We start from the raw sequence: 22,827 nt of genomic DNA on the forward strand, positions 1-22,827 counted from the left end.
GACACCCAGGCCACTGACCCCCCCACAAGCTGCACCAAGACCCCACCAAGCCCCACTCCCACAGCACCCAGATTCCCCCACTGAGACCCCCACATCCAGACCCCTCAGCTGAGCCCCAACCACCTTCACCTGGAAGCCCCTGCAGAGTCCCATTGCCCCTGTACCTGGAACTCCCACCGACCCACCCACCCCTGCAATGGACCTCTGTGCATCCAGAAGCCCCTACATCTAGATCCCCCACTGAGCTGCCTGCACTGAGATTGTCCCACGCAGAACCCTCTCATCCCACACCTGGATCCCCCACACTGAGCCCCTTCACACTTGGACCCTGCCTGGTTGAGCCTGCCTGCCCCACACCTGGTGCACCTGGTGCAGAGAGGTACGGCCCCAGGGTGTTTCTGGGGCAGGCCCAGGCCATGTGCTGTGTCAGGGTCAGGTGCAGCCTCACTGCTGAGTCTGTGTCCCGGGGTAGGATGGGGGGCTGCACGGTGATCTCATCATCTTCATGGAGCCAGTGGCCTGTGCTCCCCACTGCCTTGCTGGAGCCTCTGCATTTATTTATTGACAAATAAAACTTGCAGAATTTTAAAATATTGTGCGCAGAATTTATGTGTGTATGCGCGCGTGCAGAATGCCCTCAGGAGTCCTATATAGAGGAGATTACACAGACATGGCCTTGCTATGCCTGGCTCAAGGTAATGTTGTCTGCCTCACTTTCATGAGGACCAAATTCACCTGCATTAACAAATATCCTGTATAAAACCAAAGTAAATTAAAATACTGACACTTGACAAGGGCAGTTTCTGCACCTGATGATGATATATATGACAATCTGCACTTGCCTGTGTTAGTTTCTCTATAGAGGACCCTGTTTTCATATGTTGACACTATAGCTCAGTCCAGAGTTGGGATACTCAAACTGGCAGTTGTGTGTGTCTAATATGCAAAGCCACAGTTTGTTATGAAGTGAGGCTGCTAGTGAAATCAGCTTGAAATCACTTCTGCAGCTCTCACATTAAGGTTCTCTCACTTTTTATTTATTTATTTATTTATTTATTTATTTATTAATTTTTGAAGCTTTGCATTCTGAGTGAAATATTTGACATTTTCTGAGCTTTGCTTATTTCCAGTAGTTCTTAATACACGTGTATCTAAAGTAGCTTAAGAACCTCTTCTGGTAAAGTGGAAGTCTCCACGGAATCCATCTGTAGAAAACAAAAAGACAACCAAACAAAACAGCTCTCCACTAGCTCCCCATGCTACCTTCCCCCACCCTAATATAACAAAGCATTATAGAGGCTCCCTTGAGGATATGTATGGGTGAAATGTAATTCCTAAACTAGGAAGCCTCCAATACTGCGCTCAGGAAGCTGTGATAGTAGTAGTTTCGCATCTAGTCATCCGGTGGCTGATTTGAAAAATGCAACCTGAAGAAGAAAAGGAGGACTTGTGGCACCTTAGAGACTAACCAGTTTATTTGAGCATAAGCTTTCGTGAGCTACAGCTCACTTCATCGGATGCATACTGTGGAAAATACAGAAGATGTTTTTATACACACAAACCATGACAAAATGGGTGTTTATCACTACAAAAGGTTTTCTTTCCCCCCACCCCACTCGCCTGCTGGTAATAGCTTATCTAAAGTGATCACTCTCCTTACAATGTGTATGATAATCAAGGTGGGCCATTTCCAGCACAAATCCAGGTTTTCTCTAAGGAGAGTGATCACTTTAGATAAGCTATTACCAGCAGGAGAGTCGGGTGGGGGGAGAGAAAACCTTTTGTAGTGATAAACACCCATTTTTTCATGGTTTGTATGTATAAAAACATCTTCTGTATTTTCCACAGTATGCATCCGATGAAGTGAGCTGTAGCTCACGAAAGCTTATGCTCAAATAAATTGGTTAGTCTCTAAGGTGCCACAAGTGCTCCTTTTCTTTTTGCGAATACAGACTAACACGGCTGTTACTCTGAAACCTGAAGAAGGAAAGGAAAAAACAAACATGTATGCACATTTTAAGATGAGGGAAAATATTTTTGGTGTGAAAGGGAAGGAAGGATTAGCAAAATTTGTTTTCAACGGGAAAAATAAAGAGAGGAAATTTGGGACAGACAATAAAGAGGGTTAATTTAAAACTCAGCAGTACCCTTCTTATGAAACTGTGCTTTGAAATGTCTTACACTCATTCTTGAAAACAATGGAATGTTATAATGAGATAGTGTTATCAGAAATGTAATAAGCATGGCACAGTTGGTGAGTACGGTTGGGGCTTAATTCCTCAAGTGATGAGCACTCTGCCTTGATCCAGAAAAGCACTTAAGTACAATCTTAACTTTAAGCAGGTGAGTAATCCCCTTAGCTTCAATGGGACTACTTTTGTTTAATGTTACCCATGTGTTTTAAGGGCTTTGCTGAAGTGGGGCCAGAGTGCTGAGCACCTTGTAGAATTGAGCCTTTGGTTAGTTCCCAGACTTTCCATCTCTGGGAAATGAATTCAAATTCTGGATTAAGTCATAAATGAAAATGGGCTTGGTCTAGTTACAAATCACCACACAATCAGCATTCTCTCAGGAGACGCTAGGGTTTTGAATAGCATGGCAGGTCAGGAATGACATGCTTTGCTGCCCTCCCCACCCCCCCAGTGGAGATACTTCACTTCAGTAATACTCCCAACCATTGCTGGTTGATATGTTGTGAAACATTATCTAGGTATTAGGGCATTTTTATATTGAACAATTATTTGTGAACAAATTCTATTACTATTTGACCAGTTGTCCTCTCATCTCCCAATAGCCCAAGAAGTGAAGAATTGAGAGGAAAATTTAAACTCCTACCCCCCGAGTGATAAAGGAAAGAATGGCTAAAGGCTACTGAGATTCAACTATTTTAATAACAAGGGAAAGCTAAAAGTGTCACTGCAATAGGCTAAATGCTGTTGAAAGCCAAACCTACAGCCATATTTCAGCAGCAGTACTTCTGGGAATTAAGACATTTTAGATGTTAGCAGCCATCAGTTCAAAGACAGGTCAGGCAATTAAAATACTATTAATCCTGTGTTCAGAGGTATCCAAACTATTCTGAAGCAGTACATCCATTTGAAACAAAGTTGAGTAAATGTATTGTTCATGAAGTGAAGGACTCATAGCATCAGCTTGATCAGAGGTTGTTGAAACATGCGCTGTACAGTATAGACTTCTCCAGGCTGCTTTTGCCAGCACATGTCATTCCTGACCTGTCATCAGTGGAGAATTCATTTCTTACCGGTACACTGCACCAGCTAAAGGAGCGAGGGCATGCCCCATGATCCACTCCATGTTACCTGGGGAGGGAGGCTCTGTCCTCCTCTTGGTGCGCCTGAGACTTCTGAACCGCAGGGCTCTCCGGAACCACGGTGGCGAAAGGAGCAGAATGTGGGGCCACCAGATGGCCCCATGCCGGCAGCTCTTCCAGTGCGGCTGTACTGCCCCCAGCCCCATCCCCAGCCCTGTCCTCCGGTGCAGCTGCCTACAGACCCCTGCCTACAGGAGACACTAGATGGAGCTGCGTGGAAGGGCTGGGGGCGGTACAGCTGTGCCGGAGGAGATGAAAAGTAGAGTACTAACCAAGGGTTCAATTTTACAAGGTGCTCAGCACTCTGGCCCCACTTCAGCAAAGTCCTTAGGTTGTGAAGGAAAGAAAGCATGACCAATATGGTTGTGAAGCATATGAGGCCTGGTTACTGAGCTAGCCTGGGAGTATTATGCTGTGCGGTTGAAGGAACGGGTGGATGCGTCTTGCTGGAGGGACAGTGGTATGATTCCTCAGGCTGAAGTGATTTGGTTGGGAGGTGGATCTTCTGCTGTAGAATTTGTTTCACTTTTGTGCTCCACTGTTCCATCCTGTTGTTCTGTTTGCTTCATGGCAGCTTCAAGTCCCTTCTGCTTCTTGTGACATACCAACTGGTCTTGTCATAATGCAACACAACTAGTATTAAACATTCAGCCAGGAGAGGATTTGGTGCAGTGCATGCTATGCATGCTTCTGACATCTAGCCAAGTTGCACAAATACTTCTGTGTCACTGAATGTTGGTGAGTCAGTCCACTAGGAGGTTGCCCCTTTCTGAGATTTAAGGAAGAGAAACTTTCCAGTTGTTTGTTACAGAGAGGTGTGTGGCAGTGCTGAAGCAAACAGAACACTGGGACCAGATGTTTGAAAAGATTCATAAAGATGCATCCATTCTTGTTTGGAAGTGTATAGTTCACAAGGCGGAAAACTTGTTCACTTGCTTCAATGCCATTGCATAATAGCAAGAAACAGATGTGGGGAGAACAGACAAGGGAAGGAATCTTTGATTTCCTTCTCTTCCTCATTTTACCCTTTTTCAAGAGCATACCTTTAGGGAACGTTAACTGCACTACATGATAAAAACAGACAATGTTTTCATGGTGCTAATTGGTATAATTTATTTCATAAAATAAAAAATATAATTTAAACAATGGGATAAGAGAGGCCAATATACCTGAACTGATATTCTTGTATTGCATCATATTTCAACAGAGGGCTCTCATCGAGAGGAGTCAGCTGACTGGCTTAAACTGTGCTGCCATTCCCATAAGAATGTTTCTTGAAGGCAGCCCCAAAGAATACAAAATGTTCATATTTTACTCTTCCATATGCCAAGAAAATACAAGGTAAGATGAACGTTTATTTTAATCACCTGCAAAACCTGAAAGTAAATACACAATCTTGGCAGGGAAGTGTTCTCAGTTTATGAAAACCATATGACCAAAGCCTCAGATGTCTCCAAAATACCTCAAGGCTGCTCTAACTTGTGATGGCTTGAAAGGCTTCATGGAATTTCCTCTGCTGGCCCAGAATGTTTCGAGTGTAGCAGTCCGTTTCAGGTGGGGGCAGAAACAGGTGGCTTAGAGCAGTGGTTCTCAAACAGGGGTCTGGGGCCCTCTGGGGGGCCACGAGCAGGTTTCAGGGAGTCTGCCAAGCAGGACCAGTGTTAGACTTGCTAGAGCCCAGGGCAGAAAGCTGAAGTCCCACTGCATGGGGCTGAAGTCTGGGGCCCTGAGCAACTTAGCTTCACAGTGCCCCCTATGGCATGAGATCCTGGGCAATTACCCTGCTTGCTACCCCTGAATGCCAGCCCTGGCTTTTATATGCAGAAAACCTTTTATTATGGCACAGGTGGGCTGTGGAGTTTTTACAGTATGTTTGGGGGGCCTCAGAAAGAAAAAGGTTAAGAACCCCTTGGTTAGAGCCAGTGATACCCCTATGCAAGGGGAGTCCCCAGTTGGTTCTTTATGCTGGTGCACAGAGGATAGCACAAGGGAAAAGTTCTGGCCCATACTGAATTTTGTGACCAATTTCCTATATCACTATACCTCTCTCATGCATATTTAATATATACATAAATATATGTATATTGGGGGGGGGGGAAGGGATAGCTCAGTGGTTTGAGCATTGGCCTGCTAAACCCAGGGTTGTGAATTCAATCCTTGAGGGGGCCATTTGGGATCTGGGGCAAAAATTGGGGATTGGTCCTGCTTTGAGCAGGGGGTTGGACTAGATGACCTCCTGAGGTCTCTTCCAACCCTGATATTCTATGATAAAGTATCAGCCTATTGCATTTACTCCCAGTTTAATTTACACTGGTGTCAATCCAGAGTAACTCCAGTGAAGCCACATGGGGTTACCATGGATCCACTGGATTCATTTGAGTTACTCTGCATTGACACCAGAGTAAATGAAACTAGAGATTAATGCAGTAGCCTGCTATTTTACTTATATTTATTAAATACACAGAGTAGAGGGAACTGGTATTATTATGCAGAATTGAACATTGTGTTTTCTGCTTATCTTTCAAATGATACTGGGACAGGAAAGGAGGATTCTGAGGGATAAAGGTTCTAAAAAAGGCATATTAAAGAAGGTGGTTGGCAGTCCATGGATGCTATAACCATCAAAATCATTCTGAAACTAATGATGATCCTTTGTGTAAGTCTTTGTATTTAGTATGGTTCACATGACTGCAGTGAGTACCTAGCCTCTCCAGGAGGAAAATGGTTTGTGTTATCTGTTACTGAAACTGGGTAGCAAACAATAATAAAACTGAGCATAAAATGCAAGAGAGCATTCTTACCCTAAATTGCTGAAAGTCCATCTGCTCAAAAGGGACTGCATTGTCAGTCCCAGCTGTGCCACCTTCCAGGAATGATGTCAAAACATGCCTGCCCCTGGAGGTTTAGAGTGCCCATGTACTGTAGTTTGGGGCCACCTGCTGCATTTCTGAGCCAGCTCATTTCTACACAGTGCTCACTGGAGCAGAGAAGATTAACTTTCTGAAAATGAAAAAGGACAGATAGAAGAACTGCTTATCAAATATGCACATTTCAGAGGAAACTTCACACTCAGTAGAAAGATGTTCGATTGCTGTTAGCTCTCTGGAGTGCTCCTGACAATGTGTTATCAGGTCATGTTTGCATGACAGTGGCAGCCCTGCAGGAAACATGAAGTCATATGACTTCTAAGACGGAATCAATCAAGTGAACAGTACAGCTCCTGAAAACTAATTTCACCTTCATAAGGTCTGGTTATCTGTGCGGCAGACATGAGGTTTGTCAGCCCCATTTCAGTCTGACCAGGTTCAGCACTGCATCAAGAATTTTAATGAACCGATAGTGTAATATGTATGAAAGATGACACTGAGATGAATTCATGAAAAGCCAAGTCCCCATGAAATATGAACAATTACTGCAAGCTTCATCCCCCACTTAGCTCACATAAAATGTTCATTTAAAAGGTCTTTGTCTTGTTGTTAATCATTTACAAGTTTGTGTACAGCTTTTCATCATCCGTAAGCAGTTTTAAAGCTGAAAATGAGTGTCAGTATTTTTTGTGACATCAGGGTACCAAGGGCACCTTGTTAAATGCAAAGTAATATTAGTATTACTGTTAAGTTTTTTCAGACTCCTTGTCATGGCATTGTCCGTGCGTATTGTGAAAACACGCAACTGGCTTGGGGTGCACTGACCTGCCATGCTGTGAATTGTGGTGTCTGCTGTCGTATTTATAGCACAGGAATAACTGGATTCAAAGCCACTGAGAGGTACTTGCTTTGTCTGCTCCAATCCAGGCTAGATATGGCAGGGAGCAAACCTCTCTCTGTGTCAGGGATCAGGTTACAAGACAGCAGTAGGACACTCGTAACTCTTTTAGTGTCTGAATGAATTACAGACATTTTCTAGCAAAAAGCACTATTTCTGGAAGTCATCATTCAGCACCTTCTTTCCAGAAAATATGACTTTGGGAGATTGTAGCTTGCAGGAATACCAAGAGGAAAAAAGATAAGCCCCAATCTACCAGCAGGGTGGCGAAAGCACCAAAATATTTCTTTATTAGCAGGTCAGACACATCCCTTCAGGTTTGAGGGTTCTTGAATCCCTGCACAAGCACCCCTCCTGACTCTCTCTAGTGAAATAGTATTTCTGATCATTCAGGTAATTTAATTGCCATTTCAATGGGTGTATATCCATAAGCTCAGCTTCACAAACATTGCTGTAATGTCTTTATCTACAATAACACTCATTAAATAGAAACACAGTATGACATGTCTCTGCATGTTTGAGAATACTAAGCTTCATTTAAAAGTCTATGCCATAGCCTGACAAGGAGCCACAACAATCGTTCCCTTAACCCACCCAACAATATTGTTAATCTTTCCAGCTATACTCTTAGCCCGGCAGAAGAGTCTGTCCTATCTCGGGGCCTCTCTTTTTGTCCCTCCAGGCCCACGAACATGATACAGTTCTGTGGTGACCTAGAATCCTACTTTCGACATCTCCGACTCAAAGAATATTTCTAACACACCTCTGAACAACATACTAACCCACAGAATCCTTCCTACCAACACTACAAAAAGAAGGATTCTGTGTGGACTCCTCCTGCAGGTCAAAACAACAGACTGCACTTCTACATAGATTGCTTCTGTCAACGTGCAAGGGCTGAAATTGTGGAAAAGCAGCATCACTTGCCCCATAACCTCAGCTGTGCTGAACACAACACCATCAACAGCCCCAGAAACAACTCTGACATCATAATCAAAAAGGCTGACAAAGGAGGTGCTGTCATCATCATGAATAAGTTGGAATATGAACAAGAGGCTGCTAGGCAGCTCTCTAAGTCCACATTCTACAGGCCATTATCCTCTGATCCCACTGAGGATTACCAAAAGAAACTACACGATCTGCTCAAGAAACTCCCTGAAAAAGCACAGGAACAGATCTGTGCAGACACATGCCTAGAATCCCGACCAGGGGTATTCTGTCTGCTACCCAAGATCCATAAACCTGGGAATCCTGGACGCCCCATCATCTCAAGCATTGGCACTCTGACAGCAGGATTGTCTGGCTATGTGGACTCTCTCCTCAGGCCCTACGCTACCAGCATTCCCAGCTATCTTCGAGACACCACTGGCTTCCTGAGGAAACTACAATCCAAGATCCAGGTGATCTTCCTGAAAACACCATCCTGGCCACTATGGATGTAGAAGCCCTCTACACCAACATTCCACACAAAGATGGACTACAAGCCGTTAGGAACAGTTAGGAACAGTATCCCCGATAATGTCACAGCAAACCTGGTGGCTGACCTTTGTGACTTTGTCCTCACCCACAACTATTTCACATTTGGGGACAATATATACCTTCAAGTCAGCGGCACCGCATGGCCCCACAGTATGCTAACATTTTTATGGCTGACTTAGAACAACGCTTCCTTAGCTCTCATCCCCTAACACTCCTACTCTACTTGCGCTACATTGATGACATCTTCATCATCTGGACCCATAGAAAAGAAGCCCTTCAGGAATTCCACCATGATTTCAACAATTTCCATCCCACCATCAACCTCAGCGTGGACCAATCCACACAAGCGGTCCATTTCCTGGCCACTACTGTCCTAATAAGCGATGGTCACATAAACACCACCCTATACCGGAAACCTACTAACCGCTATACTTACCTACATGCCTCCAGCTTCCATCCAGGACACACCAAACGATCCATTGTCTACAGACAAGCTCTAAGATCAGGGCCCATGCAAGGACTTTCGCCCCCCCATGGCAGCTCCCCACCGCCCCCTCCCTCCCCTTGGCCCGGGGAGCCGTGTACGGCAGCTCCCCACCCCAGCTCACCTCTGCTCCGCCTCCTCCCCGAGCACGCCGCTGCTTCTCCCGCCTCCCAGGCTTGCAGCGCCAATCAGCTATTTGGCGCGCAAGCCTGGGAAGGAGAGAAGCAGAGCGGGGCGGTGCTCAGGGGAGGAGGCGAAGCAGAGGTGAGCTGGGGCAGGGAGCGGTTCCCCTGTGCGCCGCCCCCCACCCCTCGTTACTTGCTGCAGGTGGCACTCCCCACGCCCCCCTGCCCCAGCTCACCTCCGCTCCAGCGCCGCCACCAACCACTTGGCGCCCTAGGCGACCGCCTAGTTCGCCTAGTGGTTGCACCGGCCCTGTCTAAGATACAACCGCATTTGCTCCAATCCCTCAGACAGAGACACACACCTACAAGATGTCTATCAAGCATTCTTAAATCTACAATACCCACCTGCTGAAGTGAAAAAACAGATTGACAGAGTCAGAAGAGTACCCAGAAGTCACCTACTACAGGACAGGCCCAACAAAGAAAATAACAGAACGCCACTAGCTGTCACCTTCAGCCCCCAAGTAAAACCTCTCCAGCGCATCATCAAAGATTTACAACCTATCCTGAAAAATGATCCCTCACTCTCACAGATCTTGGGAGACAGACTAGTCCTTGCTTACAGACAGCCCCCCAACCGAAGCAAATACTCTCCAGCAACCACACAACAAAACCACTAACCCAGGAACCTATCCTTGCAACAAAGCCCAATGCCAACTCTGTCCACATATTTATTTAAGGGACACCATCATAGGACCTAATCACATTAGCCACGCCATCAGGGGCTCGTTCACCTGCACATCTACCAATGTGATATATGCCATCATGTGCCAGCAATGCCCCTCTGCCATGGACATTGGCCAAACTGGACAGTCTCTATGCAAAAGAATAAATGGACACAAATCTGACATCAGGAATCATAACATTCAAAAACCGGTAGAAGAACACTTCAACCTCTCTGGCCACTCAGTAAAAGATTTAAGGGTGGCAATTTTGCAACAGAAAAGCTTCAAAAACAGACTCCAATGCGAAACTGCTGAGCTTGAATTAATATGCAAACTAGATACCATTGACTTGGGTTTGAACAGAGACTGGGAGTGGCTGGGTCATTACACATATTGAATCTATTTCCCTAAGTTAAGTATCCTCACACCTTCTTGTCAACTGTTTAAATGGGCCATCTTGATTATCACTACAAAAGTTTTTTTCTCCTGCTGACAATAGCTCATCTTAATTAATTAGCCTCTTACAGTTTGTATGGCAACTTCCAACTTCTCTGTATGTATATCTATCTATCTATCTTACTATATGTTCCATTCTATGCATCCAATGAAGTGGGCTGTAGCCCACGAAAGCTTATGCTCTAATAAATGTGTTAGTCTCTAAGGTGCCACAAGTACTCCTGTTCTTTTTGCGGATACAGACTAACATGGCTGCTACTCTGAAACATAGCCTGACAGTTATCCTTTCTAGCCCAAGGCAAAAGCAGCCACCTATGATGTGGTGAAGAGCTTATTTATTCTTTTTATGAGCATTATCTCTGGGGTGATTGGGAAATGTGCCCTTCCCCTTTTCCATGTGACAAGACACCCCAAAGAAGGGTTTATAAACCCTTTCACCTTTTTATTGACTTTTTGTTATAATGAAGGATGTACCAAAATTACAAGAAAAAAATCCAAAATGTCTAGAACGCTTTCATACCAAGAGGACTGGACATTTTTTAGATCAGGTGTCCTTCTACTCTTTAACATACCACATCTATTAAACACTTCTTTTTAAAGCTTAATTTTTCATAAATGGCTTTTTTATTTGTACCCATATTTTGGTGCACATGCAACTGGCAATTTTGTATATATGTTTGTTGTAGTAGCCAGGCAAGGTACTAGCAAACTTCAACAGGACTTTATTTTTTAAAGTGGAAACCTCTTTTCCAAGCTGCTGCTGCACCCTCAGTAGCTCTCCCTCAGCCTCTTCAACTCCTTCCCCCTCCTTCCTGTTTTCTGTCCTTTCAGACTCCCAACAGCCAGTGCTCCCAATTCTAATAATTACAAGCAACATCTAAACACCACAATGTTGCAAAATTAAAGGCTATTATAATTACCATTTTAATGGTCAAAAGTCTATTCTCTAATAAGAGTAAAAGTAAGTTACGGGTGCTTCAGAGTATGTAGGAGAACACTGTACATATCAATTTTAAATAACTTTAAAAAAAATAGGTCAGTCCCATTCATAAATCCTACACTTTGAGATTCTGTACACCATGGCTTGTATGTACTGGATTCTTCTAAAGCTGCCACTCTTATTCCAGTATCAAAAGACAGAGAGAGAGAGGGAGACAGTAGTAAAAACCAAGAAAACGGAATATGATACATACGCTCATCCTGAGCACCTTTCCACCAGCTCTCACTTGAGCAGCAAGGCTGTGAATGATGTTTATAGGCTGGCGTTTTGTAATTAACTTAATTAATTCCTTGGGTTATGTATAATGGAGAGATAAGTCTGCATATCTGACTGTGATTGCTTTGCTTTACAGATGGCATTCAAACTCTTTCTGTGCAGGTAGGAATACACTCCCAAAGGAAAAAGTGACAATCCACAGGTCTTTTTGCTTCTCACCTTCAGAACACTAGGCTTATTGTTGATTTTTATCCTCCAAGAAGGGAACAGAATCAGCCTGACCTTACTCGATCTCTCAGGAGGGGTTATGTAAAATGTTATTAGCTTTTCCTTAAAGCGGCCAACACACATTTTCATTACAATTTTACACATAAAGAACATTGCTCTCCTGTTTGATTAGGGCCCCCCCCGGCCTCCTTTAAAAATCCTTCTAGTGCTGTTACAACATAATGATTGGGAACTGGGTCTGATCCAACACAAGCTCTGCATCCAAAAATAACCTCAGTGAATGTTAAAAATAAATATTTTTAAAATGAAAAATAGACCTTTAAAAGGATTTTTAGGGAAAAATGGAGAAAAGTTGAATTTTGCACACGGACTTTGAGTACAGCTGGACCTAAGAACTTTCCCCCACCCCTTTATCTAATCATTGTCAATTTTATTTCTCATTGGGAAGAGGGGACAATTCTTTTTTGTTTTGTTTCTTGATTAGTAAGATATGTGAGTACTCTACATTAAATTAAACTCCAGTTAAATTCATCCCTGGTGTAAAAACATTGATGTCTATGGAATTGCACCAGAGATTAATTTGGCTCTGTGATTCTTGGTAAATCAGGGGAAGCATTAAAATATATCTCCTACAGGCTTTTAATCATCTGTTCTGCCTAATTAATTTTCAGTATTGGAAATCAGTCAGCTCCACTAAACACCCCTATTCTCATTATCAGTGATGGCTAGAAATTAGCAGCTGTAGAAAGTCACTGAACATGAAATTCCAGCCACAGATGTGCTTAGGTATTCATGGGTATGAGCTGAGTGATAATATGTCGCCTCTTACTTGTTTAGGGCCTGCTCTTGCAACTTGTGCTTGGGCTTCATGCAGAGGCTAAACTGCAAGCAACAAGTTGCAGGATCAGGCCTTAAGGTCTAAAATCCATTTCATTGCTGATAAAAGCAATTTGTGTATCATCATTATTCAAATGTGTAGGAGGAGTACAGACCAAAGCCTGCTAATAATGCTCACAAAATTGTCCAGTTGAATTAGTTGGGACTTTTAGGGTGGGTAATACGAGCATGAGTTGGTCCTAAGATTTTGATTAACTATTCTCCTTTCTGAAGCATTGAGTTAAATGAGGGCAGGCTCTGTCTACCCTTTTTTTGAGTCGTGTCCTTTACCTGTTTTGAACCTATATTTACGTGTCAGTATTGCCTGCCCACTTTCAGATATCATCAGCCTCCATTGGAATTGTACAGCTGTAGCCTCTTGCAAAATGGGTTCTCTAAAAGGAAAGCCTGTTCCTGTAATATATGTAGTGCAGGGTACCAAACTTTGTTTGTGTTGTTTGGATGCCTTTTTTCTTCAGACATACACTACAACCTGACTCCTAATAGCTTCCAAAATTTTAATTTTGCAGAAGGAAAATATAATGCAGTTAATTCACAGGAGAATACGAAAAAAAAATACCAAGAACATTTTTTCCAAAAGCATTCATTGTCTTTTTTTCATTAGCTGATCTTGGCTTTACCGTAAAATATATTTGCTTGTTTGACTGTCTGACATTCTGTTATGTGCACATACAGGACCAAATACATCCCTGGGTTAACTTCATTGCCTTCAACATAAGATACATCAGGAATGATTTTGGCCCAGAATGTATTCTGTTTCCAAGGTACTGAATTCATTTACTCAATAGAAAAAAAATATGAAAATAACCTGCATGTTTCCTGTGTTAGTTCAGATATGTCACTTCCAAAGAGAGACAATGTGATGACTCACGAGTATGGGGGGGGAGGGAGGGAAAGGGGGAAGAACACTGAGTTCATTGTTGATTTAAGTGGACATGCAATGGTGGTATGAGCTAATTGTCATGGTTATCATGAAATGAGGTGATTTATTGTGAGGTGGTAATGCAGTAACTACAAAGTGACTTCAGTAGAAAAAATTTTAAATCTATAATAACTTCTGTTCACATGTGTTTTATCCTCACAGCTGTATAGTTAATGTGTATTGACATGCTAGATATACTAAAGAAAGCCATATTTCTGTAGTGGTTCATAGGAATACACTGGTCCTGTTTCTTTTGAAACCAATATGCTGTCTTCTTTATTTCTTTAACAAAATCCTTTTAAAAATTTGAATACTTCAAGCCAAATTCATCATTCATCCTGTACAATATGAATAGGTTTAATAATGGAGTGTAAAGCTGAGATACTTCAGGAAGTTTTATGTTAAGTAACCTCAAACAAGTAATTTAAACATTCAAAATTAGCAGGGCTGACAGCTCCTTGCATTATGTTGTTATAGGGAAAATTGGATCTGGGAAGATCTGGGACACACCCTCTCTGCCAGGGAATGAAGAAATTGTTAGGGGTTGGATAAGTTCATGGAAGCAACACACTCTCATTGACAAGGACCAGAGCATGGGCAGTCAGGACTAGGGGTGGGAGCCAGCATCAAGATCCAGGAGTCAGAGCTGAGGGTCAGGAATCTGGAGTCAGAAACTGAGCAAGGCTGGGAACAAGACAGGACCCGGAGTGATAACTACTGTGGGTATAAGTGTTGAGCAGCCATTGGCCAAGTGCTGCTGCTGGGCTTGAGAGCAGTCCTGATAATGCTGCTCATCCAATCAGGTGATCTAGCCAATTAAGGATTCCAGCTGCAGTTAGCTAGGTGATCCCAGGCCAAGCTGCAAGCCATCATTCCTGACTTTCATGACCTGTGCTGAATGATCCATGAAACAATTTGACAGGCTTGGAGGAGGAAAACACTACTTGCTTTGCCTGAGCAGCCAGAAGTGCATTAGGAGTTGCTGGGGTATTGAGAGAGAGAGAAAAAGAAAGCTAAAATGGCACCAAGGATGAAGGGGTGTGTGAAAACTTAATGAGACATTGAGTGGATGGGGGAGAGAGTGTATCTAGAAAAATGGTGAGGGGTCACCCCCCTGGTGGAATGCCCAATACATGGAGCCAGACTGTGTTTTGGAACCAGCTCTTTTGGGAACTGTGTGATGACTAAACACTATGCTTCTCTTTGTTATGGAATTGCATTCCATTTGAGACTTCTGGTTTGATACCAAGACCTGAATCATGCAGTCTTAGAGGAGCACTGTCATTTTTCTCTGTGGTCTAATTTAAGTTCTCTATCAAATACCATTACAGCGGTGACTCTTAACATTTTGCCTGATTTATGTCATTAATGAGGAAAGCTAGAGAAAGCTGGGCTGTTTCCAGCAAAGGACATTTAGAAAAAACTAAAACGACGTGTAACTGAGCTGAAGCATTACAGTAATGGAGGGAATGGGTCAAATAGGTACATCTACAGAGAAATTAAACACCTGCTGCTGGCCCAGGTTAGCTGGCTCAGGCTTGCAGCAGTGAGAGGGGTAAGGACCCTACAGCCAGGGCTCCAGCCTAAGCCTGAACATCTACACAGCAAATTTTACCCCCACAGCCCCGGCTGTAGTATGGGTCTCTTTATTCCAGTGTAGGCATACCCTTTAACTCTTTGTTTGGGCAAACACAAATGAGAGAGCTATACTTAAAAAATAAAAATAAAATCTGAGTATGTAATATAACTCTTCCACAGAAAAATGGTTTGTCCTTGGAAGAGACGACTAAGAAGATACACAGTGAAATAATATCACTGGGCTAGACTGTGTCCTTAGGACACTGCCTATAATAAGCTGCTCCGCCACAGAAGAATTCCAGGGAAACATTGTGCTCAGAGAGATAATTCCCACCCTCATGTCTGTCCCCTCCACCTATATTGCTCAAGAGGGATAGTAATTTGCTGCTGGCCTATTGCAGCAGTAATCTACTCTGTTCTCCCCTCCCAGCCACGCACATGCATGTTCATTCCCTGTCCACTTGTTCTGGGGAATAGAGTAAGTGGGCACTCAGCTCTCAGCTAGAAGTGTGTCCAGAGGGGGGTGTGTGTGGTTCCTACTATCTTTTACTCCCCAGTGCAAGTCCATAGTCTACTTCGCTGTATTTGGATCAAAGGGAGAGATCAAAGTTTAATTGTAGAGGGAATGTAAGAGCTTAAAGGAGAGGATTCAAGTAGCTTGCACATTGGGCACAATTACACTTTTGTATCTTGTGGATTGTTTGTGGTTCTGTGGAGGATTCGCCCACAGACTACATAGCTGTGGAACGTTCCAAATTCTTTGTAAGGTGCGAAGAAAAGCTTTGGGACCTTACTTGCAAACCACCCTCAGAAATTCAGGTGATCTGAACTACAGAACTTCATCACACCATAGCGTGTTGCTGCTGCTTATTGACACATTGCGCTTATGACTGTATTGAACCTGACAGAACATAATGCTATGAGACCCACTGCTGCCACATGGTGCAAAAAATACATGCACTTTGGATATTCAGCAAATATTGTCTCCCATTTACCCCGCCCCCTCCCCCCGCACCACGTTGAAGTGATAACGTTCCTAAAATGGTCTTGTCAGCACTGACTCTAAAGTATATTTGATTCAGGAGAAATCTTTTAGCAGATAATGCTAACTCTAATTTTCTCAGTAATTTCTAAACTAGGGTATTCTATTCCCAATAAAGATTTTTTTGGGGTGAGTTTCCAAATGAGAAGAGAGGTATACAGTCAAGTTTTCTAAAGAAAGAGCTTCACCCAATTGTATTTTCATTTGAAGGTGCTGTTGGGGAGTTCTCATTTTTCATACTATGGGTGGATTTCCCCTCCTCTGCCTCCTTCATCTTTCAGCAGTAATTCTGTGACATGAGACACTTGCTGGGAACTCAGCTAACTATGTCCATGCATTCCTTTACACCTTGCAAAACTGTAAATGTAATCCAATGCCAGACTGTCAGAGGGAGCTGGATGTGGGATACTACAAATCAGAGGTGTGGTAGGAGAGATGAGTGTGTGCAGCAGATAACTGTACTTGATTAGCTAGATTTAAATAGTGTTGGGCGAATTTGCCAGGTGAAAATAAAAATTGTCAGTTCAGTTTAATTTCATGGTGAATCAAACAAGGAAATTAGATTCTGCTACTCTGTTAGTTTGACATCTACAGCAAGTGACAATTAGAGATGATGAGAGAACTTGCATTTATTCCAAAACTCTTGATTTTCTGATAGGCATATAACTTTTATTTACCCTTGCACTGAAAAAGAATCTAACATAACAGCATTATTATTAGCTTACTAACTAATGTATTCTAGTGTTCTTTAGTATGGGTATAATACTGTGGGATGGTATGTAGGACGATTAAGTTCTTGTTCACAGTATGATGCAGTCAGATTTAAAGATACATCAGCAGGCCCTGAGTTATAAATTCCACTGAAAGGATACATTCAATTCTCAGGATTGGGCCCTCAACCCATAAGGCTAGTGGATGGAATGTAGATAATAACAAGGGGGCTATACCTCCACATACAAGCAAGATTACAGTGTAACTAACAAAGGCTGAGGGCAATGTGGAATGAAATAGCACCCAGCGCCTTTTATTGAAGGTTGGCCATTCAGCTTGGTCCTAATTTTCTTCTTTAGCCTTGGAAGAAAGGATTAAGTTGCAAATCAAAACACAAGCAATTTTTAAATGTTGCCCACAAAGGCCAAATTCAAATTAACTGAACTTCAAACCCAAATTAGGGTTCAAAGAGCATGAAAAATCAAGCAGAACTGAGGTGTGAAATGACTGTATATGAAGTTACATTAACTTCCATTTTATTCAGCAAGGTATGTAGTATGGAAGATTCTGCTTCACAAGAAATACAAAAATAGCACAAGGAAATTATTTCCCACCTTACTTTACTATTTCAGATAGGTATGCATTGTTGTCTGGCAGCTGTGAGAAAATCATCAAACACAAACACTGGGATACAGAAATAGAGCACAAGGCAGAAAAGATCATTATGACACTGTCTAGAAGGAGAACTCACCTCAGTATGGTACACAACTTTTACCCTATGTTATAGAACATTGAAAAAACATCAATATATCTGTGCCTCAGTTTCTTATCTGTAGCACGGAGATGCTTCATTTCGCCTCACCCTTTGTCTTATCTATTTAGACTTCAAGCTCTTGGGGACATGAACTGTCTCTTACTATATTGTAGTATTCAATATTGTATACAATATAGGGTAGTATCACTCTAAATCGTTTTTGAGCCCTCTAGTGGCTCTCACTGTCTTCTGTGTTTCAGAAGCCACCAGAATCCTACAACATTAGCAGTTTGTATATGTAGCTTGGCCTTGCAGGTTTATATAATTAATAAACACAATTATTTGGACCCCTCTGTGCCCATGTGGTTCTTTCATATTACACTTGTGTGCCTTTTTCTCTTTGTACAACATATATATTTTTACAACCCAGGGCCTACTAATAGCTTATATTGCCCTATGATGTGGCATAAACCCTGCACTGGCACTAAAAAAGATTAACAGGAGTAAGAGAGCTCAATTAAGGCACTTGGTTGCACCGAGACGGTGGGCCAGACCCAACAGAAGAGAACATCCACCTGAGGGAGGAGCTAGGTGGTGAGCATAAAAGGAGGGAAGCCCAGATGAGAAGGAGGCTGTGGGGAGAGAGAGAAAGAACTCTGCAGTCCATCTTTGCTTGCTAGTGCTGAGTGAAGGAGGGTCTAGAGAGAGGCAGGTCTATAGTGAGCCCAGGGAGGAGCTAAGGGAAGCAGCCTGAAGAAAGGCCACAGTAGGAAGAAGTCTAGGGAGGCAGCAGTGAGGGCTCTGATGGAGCCTATCTTGGCTACTCATCCTAGGGTCCCGGGACTAGAACCCAGTGATGTGGGAGGGCCTGGGTTCCCCTACTGGGCCACCAGAAAAGTGGAGTGGAAACACCCTGACACAATGGAGAGGACTAATGGGTTTGGAACTGGGCCTCCAAGGAGAAAGGCCTGGGAGGCATTGCTTTGCAGAAGAGTTGGAGAGCAATCCTACAGAGCTCAGGAAGGAGTCAATAGTCTGGGGACGAGTGAGCCTGGTGCAAAGAGTTATGTATGTTTGAGATTAGTCTGTTGTACTCTTTACCTTGGAAGGGGTGGAACTAAATGTGAGCTTGCCACAGGGCCAGTCATGAGAAGAGGTGGATTACCATGTGACGGGAGAAACCATCACCTGGGAGTGTTTGGGAAGGAGATCCCGTTATACCATAAGAGGACATGCCTGCAGTGAATGCACTCTACTATAGTATATACTATATACTATACTCCTCCTTTATCAGTTTATAAGCACTGAATATGTGTTAACACAGGTATCCTCACAACCCCTTTGAAGTGTTTCAATCCCCATACACAGATAGGAAATGGAGGCACAAAATGTCTTGTCCCATCACACACGGAGTCTTTGAGAGAGCTAGGAACTAACTCAGGTCTCCTGAGTCCCCATCTTCTGACTCAACCACAACCCAGCCTTTGCAACAGGTTATGTGGTTATATAACTAAGGAGTTGGAAACTTGTCTGAGTGCACTCAGAACTGGCTTGAACTTTCATTCATCTGCCAACCTGGACCACATCTCAACTCCTCCCTGGGCCGGGTCTGTTGGGATCCATCAGTCCTGACTCCATGCTTCACCTGGCTTCCTAACAGTGTTGATGTAGTCCTGTAAAATCCTTCATGGCTATTTCCTGGGAGAGAACTGATTCCTACTGGGATATGCTTGCTTTGCAATCAGGTATTGTTAAACATTCTCTTTTTAAGTGACTTAAAAGCTGAGAGTCAAAACTGTAACATTAAATATGATTTTATTTGTTTGAATACATTGCAACATTTCTGTTAGAGTTTAAAATGAAGGAAGGGTGCTGTAAAACATAGAATGGTGGCTTCTGTTTCTCCTCCACCAAGTTATTAACTGCCTCCAGTCCCACTGTGGTTGACAGGAGCATATGGCTGCCTGAAGGCAGCTGATTGTTATTTCAAGGCTTCGTGACAGGACAGTCTTCAGCTGTGACAAACTTTATTTAAAAGCAGCTCTCTTAAAATCCTTCCCAAGAATTCACAGTGCTGAGGGGAGAAGCCACAGGAGTAGAAGTAGCAAGGGAAAGGTCAGAGTTTGGGAGGGAAGGCTCTCTCTCTGAAAGATGTTACATTCTCTTTTATTTAGGCCTGTGCCTGGCAGGACACCAGCAGTTTGCGGGTGGGGAGATGAGAAGGGTGGCATCCAGATTCAGAATGAGGCTGGGATATGACACCAAATGCCCCAGAGAAGGGCTTCCTTAAAAGTTTTTAGTCTGTTATGTATGCTAGCCTCATGTTACATGCATTTCATTAGGATAGCATAAACTAGGAAAGGAAAAACAGGTTTAGAAAGAGTAAGAACCAACCAGCACCTTCATTAGAAATGTGCCAAATCTGTCAGCTTTGTTTTACAAGAATTTGTGTAAACATTGGGCTGCATTCTCTACTAGTGTTACTCTATTGAAGTCAATGGAGTTCTGCCAGCAGAAAACTTGGTACTTTTTTTTTCCATTTAGAACTGGGTGGGTTGATACTGTCTGGGTTTCTTGTTGAGTTACGGATTCCAGTAAACTCATATTCTCAAAGGAAAGCTTATCCATGATCATCAAGTTTGTTTGCGGTGGAGGGGGAATGTTGGAAACCATACCAAACAGCTAATTTCGTATGATTTCAACAATAAACCCCCCCCAGAAATTGGTCCCAAAACTAGGGCCAGATACTCTTGAATGGCTAAAGAACATTTCAGAGAATCTGCTTTGGTTTTGAATGAAACATAAAAAACCAAGCAAGTTTTCACATAGTGCTAACCTTCACTCAGAAACCTGAACTCTATTTTTTTTTTTTAATTCTGAGGTTTGAAAAGTGCCTGGTTAACATTTTAAGATATACATGTAGATTTGTGGTTCCCAAATGCTTCCAGTACCTAAATCAGAAAAAAAAATCTATGAAATGTAGCTTTTTCCCCAGTATTTCTGATTCAGCTGAAACCAGAGAGGAAAGGAAATCCCACTAAAAAGCATGTTGTTGTGAGACTTTTTGCCTAATATCAACATATGATTGGTTTGGAGAGGTCCAGAGATGTTTTGCTTCAGCCAATTTGATCCTCATTTGTCCATAATTTTTATAAAATCACTTCCCACCTTGTATTTGTATTTTAGTCCAAATTCAGTTCGGCCTAATACTGGAGTCTTGAAATTTCTGGGGAAATGGAAATTCACTAGCAGAGTTGTGTGAAACTAAAGTGGTTTCATTTCATAAGGTTTTATGTGAGTATTTTGTTCATTTTTAATCCATGTAATTTCACCCAGATTTCACTTTGAGTTGTGCATTCAAACAAACCAAACATCTGAGTGAAACTCACTTGTAACAAAATGATGGGGGTCTAAATGAGCTGCTTCCACTCAAGAACGAGGTCTTAGGGATAAAAACCCTGTGGCTGGCCTGGGTTAGCTGACTCAGACTCGCAGGGCTCAGGCTATGAGGCTGAAAAATTGCTGTGTAGACATTTGAGCTCAGGCTGGATCCCAAGTTTTGGGACCCTGCAAGGGAGGAGAGTCCCAGAGCTTGGGCTCTAGCCCGAGCCAGAATGTCTACACAGCAATTTTTAGCCCCACAGCCCAAGCCCTATGAGCCCGAGTCAGCTGACCACTGCGGACCTTTTATCTCCATGTAGACACACCATTAGAGGCATTGTGGATAGTCCTCTGAAACATCCACTCAATGGGTGGCAGCAGTCAAAAAAGCTAACAGAATGTTAGAAACCATTAGGAAAGGGATCGATAATAAGACAGAAAATATCCGAATGTCACTATATAAATTCATGGTATAACCACACCTTGAATACTGCATGCAGTTCTGGTGACCCCATCTCAAAAAAGATATATTTGAATTGGAAAAGGTGCACAGAAGGTCAACACAAATTATTGGGGTGTGGAACAGCTTCCATATGAGGAGAGATTAAAAAGTCTGGGACTGTTCAGTTTAGAAAAGAGACAACTAAGGGGGGGATATGATGGTCTATAAAATCATAAATGGTGTGGAGAAAATGAATAGGAAACTATTGTTTATCCCTCCACATAACACAAGAACTAGGGGTCATCCAATAAAATTTATAGCCAGCAGGTTTCAAGCAAATAAAAGGAAGTACTTGTTCACACAGTGTGCTGTCAACCCCTGGAACTCATTGCCAGGGGATGTTGTGAAGGCCAATAGTATAACTGGGGTCAATAAAGAATTAGATAAGTATCCTACAAGAGGATAGGTCCGTAAATCAATAAACTATAGAGAGGCCTGAGACAGCACTTCAAATTCTTATCACTTCCTGAATTGCTGAGGGGAATAATGTGTTACATTTAAAATCTGTGGCTCTGAAATTATCCTTGTTTTGTTTGAAGGTCAGATTCATAAGATTCACATTTTCTAGATCTGGTATAGGTGTGGATCAAGATGGTGGAAAGCTTGTAAGAGTAACAGATCTTGCAACATTTTACCAGTTGGAGCCCAAAAATCTCACAAAAACAGCTTGCTAGCTTTTCAGCACTGTTCAGTCTGTCAGCAACATAGGTCAGCCTCTGACCCAAACTCCATACTCTAGCTTGGATATGACCATCATTTCTACTATAAACTTGCCAGGGTTTGCTTTGTTGCTTAGTCTCATAGTTATGGTATAGGACTGAGACCCTGCAGATCTTGTTCCAATTTCTGGTCTGTCATAAAACTCGCAAACTTCCTGTGTGACCTTGGGCAAGTGCCTACATTCCCCATTGGTACAAGGGGAGAAATTCTTGCCAATATTACAAGGGTGTTGTGAAAAAGTATTATTTCATGTTTTTAGGTGCTTATATACAACAATAGTGGAAGTGATACAAGTACCTAGCTAATGAGAAACCTTAATAGGCCGGAATCCCATTCTGAATAGAGATAAAAAGTCAAAATTTCAAATTTCTGAAAGCTGAAAATCTGGAAGAAATTCAGTTTGGGTCCATCAAAATGCTTTGTTTAGATTCTGACCATTTTAAAATATTTTTTTACTATAAGTAGCTCAAATTTTTAAATGAAAAGTCATCTCAAACAGCAGAACTATAAG

The 22,827-nt window shown here is 42.6% G+C and overlaps 1 long non-coding RNA gene across 1 annotated transcript in view; it reads left to right on the plus strand.

Moving 5' to 3' along the window:
- The window catches only part of LOC141988235 (uncharacterized), a 47,459-nt gene extending 29,784 nt beyond the window's left edge, over positions 1-17,675 (plus strand). Inside the window, exons 2-3 of the long non-coding RNA XR_012639706.1 lie at positions 4,539-4,672; positions 17,592-17,675. This is a non-coding gene — a long non-coding RNA (uncharacterized LOC141988235). The remainder of the gene's footprint in view (positions 1-4,538; positions 4,673-17,591) is intronic.
- The last annotated feature ends 5,152 nt before the right edge of the window (positions 17,676-22,827 follow it).

This window comes from Natator depressus, chromosome 5, assembly GCF_965152275.1.
Source record: "Natator depressus isolate rNatDep1 chromosome 5, rNatDep2.hap1, whole genome shotgun sequence".
In the NCBI taxonomy this organism is placed as follows: Eukaryota; Metazoa; Chordata; order Testudines; family Cheloniidae; genus Natator; species Natator depressus.